The following is a 5,460-nucleotide window of genomic DNA, read 5'->3' on the forward strand; positions in this document are numbered from 1 at the left end:
CTACTACTACTACTACTACTACTACTACTACTACTACTACTACTACTACTACTTCTACAACTTCTACCAATACAACTACTACTTCTGCTGCTACTGTTACTCATCCTAGAACAACTACTTCTACTACTACTACTACTACTACTACTACTACTACTACTACTACTACTACTACTACGCAGCTAACACCATTAAATTAGGTAACAATCGCTTCGTTATGTTGAATGCTTTTGTCATTTAATTCCTATAACATGTATGGTTTGTTTAAAATCAACCCAATCCATTCATTCCATAGCTTTGTCACTTCTCTCTCTCTCTCTCTCTCTCTCTCTCTCTCTCTCTCTCTCTCTCTCTCTCTCTCTCTTATCTTCAACTTTAGAAGAAAACAGATACCATCTATCTGGCTATTCGTACAAACGAGAATACAGCTATCGATCTCCCATAAATCTTAGCCAAACTGGCATGATAAATGTTTTCATCTACAGATGTATTCATCTTTTTGGTGACTCTGGAATCGAGATCAATCACAAAAAAAGCTATCACGATGAGACCCCAATTACGTCTTGTCAATCAATTGTAACCCCATCCCCATACAATTGTTAGCCTCAGGATTACTGAAAACACCGAAATGTGTGTCGAGTCACTTGGTCTGAAAAAGCACCGAGTCGGAAAACATCTCAATATAAGATAACATGAGAAAATGTGCAAAAAATATATTTAAGAAAAAAATAAGATAAGGGGTGGGGGGGGGGTATTCTATACATACAAGGTGCTTTAAATTTTAGGCCGAATGGCTTGGTGTAACGCACCACTTCAATACTGTTGTTTTGTATATGTGGTTCAGATGCTTGAAATCGAATCTGGACACAACTGTACTATTAGGATTAACTTTATATGTTTTATTGAGGACAATATAAATAATGCAGTTTTTGTAATAGCAAGACCTAAAATATTACAATTCTTGTCATTTATAGCTAAAGATCACTTTTTGACAAATTGTTTACATCGTTAATATTGAGTCCATGGGTAATTATTAATAATTAGTAATACAGGCGAGCCAATCGGGTTAGATTCCTAAGTTTGTTTTACAAAATCAGTTCCATTTTGTTTGTAGGTCGATTGATCTACTACTTAGGTTCAACATCAAACTATAGGCATTCTTTATATGCCCAACATACTCATCAATGACCAATTATTTGACCGACTGTTTCATGATCTTGATGATACAACTCTTATAATCCTTCCATGAGTTGTGAGGGGCCGTAGCCGTTAACTAAAACTAAAACTGACTTGTTTTCAGTTGCTGACCCATTAGTTGAACTGTTGAATAAAAGTCATGAATTTTTTTTTTCTTTTGGTGGTCTTGCCTTGTATTTTGACGTATTTTTTCTGTCAGTGTCAGGCTATAGATGGAACGAAATTGACGTCACTCAGCTCTCTGTTATTGGCAGACAGCCATTTATACCAATCAGACTATAAACGTTTAAGGTTACACATAGATTTGCGTCTTGGTACGTTATATCCGGCTGGCGGATGTTGTTAGTATTTTACCTAAACGCATAGCGTCTATAAATTAACGAGGGCTCCATTGAGGGCGGGGAGTGAGGAGGATGAACAAAATTTAGCTCAAACCTAGGAATGTTGTCGAAATTAGTATGGGTATGCAAAGTGTTTATGTTATCATTGACAACTTACCATCGTATTATTTCGTTGTTAATGACAGTATCTTCCAATAAATGTATTCTCACAATCAAGTTTGATATAGAACTAGGAAAGTTAAAGTTCTCTACAATTACCGCATTTCAATATGACATTATTTCTGCAGACGTTCTTTTGTCCAAACATCCGTCGCAGCGGAATGGCATTTTTTGAACGCTCAAGTCATGATACATTTTTAAAAGAATATTTAAATTATATATTGTGTGAGAGAGTTTTAAACATATGTGGTATGACACTTGCTTTGGATCGGCAGATCCCGGGTTCGAGTCCCGCTCTGAGCGCGCACAGTTGAGTCTTTGGACAAGGCTCTTTACTCACGTTCTCTCACTGTCCTCGTGTATAAAATGTGTATTTGGCTGTTCACAGCATTGTCTCTGTCCAGAAATTGTAATATCGCCTTAACGGGCGTTATGTCTCGTCCCACGTGTTAAGTGTTAGTTGCTGTTGATATAGGGACCCGTTTTAAAGCGCTTTGAGCACGTTTGGTGAACATTGATCTATATCAAAGCTCAATTTTGTTTTTAATGTCATGCATAATCAAATAATTATTCATTTATAATCCTTTATAATGGAATTTATATTTCATTTACGTAAAAGGCGTCCTGCTGGCATGTAACCCATTTGATGGAACAATACACCGACTCTTTGCATTGGCCAACAGGCTGAAGCTTAAGATTTACGTATATCAAAGCTAGAACTAAGGTTAATCCAATCTGGCGCCCACTCAAGATATTGCACTATTCCTTTTAAAAGACAAGAAATAATTTGGCAGGTCATGTTCTTGGGGTTTTTTTTAATGTTTTGTCATCAGGCCATCAATAATACCCATTTCAAGCATACTTAATAGTCACGCAAAATAATTTTAAAATATTGAGCTCCGCGCAAAACAAGTTTTAAAAAATTAGAAATTGCCACAAACCAACCTTTACTATTCTGCTGAATGTTAATGCATTTAACAAATAGGAGAGATCATTATTAATGCCAAGCCTTCTCATCTTTCTCAGTTGTTTTGGATGAAAACATCATCTTGACCAATCTGGGTTTGGCGTTTGACCTGTGAGGGCATCAGTCAAGTTAATATCAATAAATAAAATAAAAATAAAATTCCCTTTAGTCATCCCATAGGGGATATTTTTCTCTAGAGCCTATTCCTAGGGAAGACTGAATAACCCAGGCGTCAACCACAATGCAGCGCCGCAAATTGAGCTATGGCGAGGTGATGTGCTCAAGGCCTCACAGCGCAGGTGGGTGATCGAACTCGGTACATTTCGAAGCAAAGACCGTACCGCTGGCCTAATACCCCTAATATTCTGTGATTATCTATATCTTTTAATAAAAATGGGCAATTTACTTTTTGGTGGTCATGAGACTTATAGAGCGGAGATTAATAGTATTTTGCACACGTCAATAAGACAAGAGTGCCAGGTGAAAAGTTATTCTACAAGATCTAAATTATTATGTCCAACAACTCAATTACACCGAATTCCGATATGGAGGAGGAATGGATTGGAGTCATTCAAGCATTAAATCGCACATTTCACCAAATGAGTCAATTTTGGACCTTGAAATAAATTGAATACTTTGATGATAATAATCTATTACAATTTTTTTTTAGAAATGCTGTACCGACGTTTATTTTTATAGATTTTAAAACATGATACATCGACAAGCCATCATTTTTCGTTGGTCGAACATATTTTATGTGTTAAAGATCTAATTCTGGTAAGATATGTTTTCTACAATATGAGCGTTGCCGCTATTGAGAACAGCGGGTTGTGTTATGATAGCCCGCTGGTGCGTGTCTTGCACGGAGGATGGTTAAAAATAACAGTTTCTAAATAATTATACGATGTTCAACTCATTAATATCTGTTTTGTTTTGTATTTTGTTTTTGGTGACACGAAGTGCAAATTTCAGTCTGTAAAGTAATTTAAATTCTTTTCAGCAATGCTTGCATATTATATTGCATCAAAAAGAAGGATTGTTTTAAGATTTTCCCATGAAATCGATAAAATGTGAATAGAAGTGTCAAGTGTTATAAGAACAATTAGCTTAATCGATTATAGATATTGGTATTTAGTGAAGAGCAAACAACTGGTATTATAAGCTTTTCTTTCATTGAGACGCAAAGTGAGTTCATAAAATTGGGTATAGAAAAGAACGGTGATGCCTAAGCCTAGGATTGTAAATATGATATTTAAAAAAAGGGTAAAATAAATTTGAAATGAAAATTAGGAATAAAACGAAATTCAAAACAAAATCCCTTTTTAATCTCCAAGGGGAATTTTTACGATCTATTCCGACGTGTACATATATGCAGGTCTGACATCCGAACCCAATTATGGACAATATTTTGCGTCATTTTTTGAGTTTTCCATACAACACTGGGCTCAAAATAAATTGGATTATCAGACCTGCTAAATAAGTGCACGTCGATCTATGCCAATGCAAGAATGGAATAATCTGGACATTATTCGCAGCGTAGCGCTGCAAAGTGAGCAAAAGGAAGGGAACTTGCTCAAAGCTGTACAGCGCGGCTTGGAATCGAACAGTATCTATGCACGGATAAAAGACCATATTGATGAGCCATGTTGCCTATAATGTTTGCAACTTGGTTTTAGTCTAAGTCTGTTTTTATCGTTTGCCGAAGAAGAGCGTCTAGCGTGAACTCCAATTCCAGGAGAAAGGAAGAAAGAAAGTCATGAAATGGAATGCCATACATAGTGAGATAAATGAAACTATGGTTTGTTTTATATGAAATTTGCTTTAAAACTTATTAATTGGAATTAGATTAAACGGGCACTAAAAAACTCAAATCAAGGTCATAAAAGAGTTTGTTTGTTGTTTTCTTTTTACAACTTTCCATCTTCCATTCATTAACTCACTGGAGGTACCCAGTACCAACTCGTTTCGAAGAGTGGCCTTGAGCAAGTCATCTCGCCCTGGCTCAATTGCGACGTTGCACTGCGGTTGGCGCCTGAGAATTTCTCTTGGGAGATTGCAGTCTGCCCATGAATTATCCATAAATAAAAATCTCCCCATGGGGATAAATAAGGGGATTGTTAAAAAGTGTAATGTAATGTTGTCTCACAACGAAATTTAATTTTCCAATTCGTTTTGCTTTGTGTTGAAAAACAAATAATATATAGCGAATAAAATAAAAGTTTTAAAGTTGGCATAATGATATGATTTCCATTTCACATTGTCAGGTTTGTTCACCTTCCATCAACAGTTGCAGTCTTTTGATCTTTTTCTCCCCACATCGATGTTATTTTAGGAATAAAAGTGTTAAGTGGTTTATGATTGGTTCAATCGATTGTAAATATCGATATGAGATGGAGAATTTACACGTTGCCAAGAGCACTTGAAGAACTAGCATCGTGCGTGGTAACTGAATGAACCCTAATTATTTTTTTTTTATGGCGAGGTATGTGCCCCTTTTTATACACTATAATATACATCATTTTATAGGTCATTAAGAAAAATTTTTTTTTTGTTCATGCCTGTTTCAAACTGAATTTGATCTCAAATTTTGATATATGACGTTTGCTTTATTTTATTAACATAAGCAAATATTATAATATGTTCACAATTGAAGTCTTGTGGTCTGTCATACATTGGCATTTTAAGCGGAATTGACCCTGGTTCTAACTTGGCACTGGATGAAAAGGTGGGGGCGGGGGGGGGGGGCTACTTATACTCATTTCTTTTTCCTTACTTTTGCAGAAATGGAAAACAAAAGTA

Source organism: Berghia stephanieae, chromosome 2 (genome assembly GCF_034508935.2).
Source record: "Berghia stephanieae isolate SIO BIC M18660-M18661 chromosome 2, UCSD_Bste_1.3, whole genome shotgun sequence".
In the NCBI taxonomy this organism is placed as follows: Eukaryota; Metazoa; Mollusca; class Gastropoda; order Nudibranchia; family Aeolidiidae; genus Berghia; species Berghia stephanieae.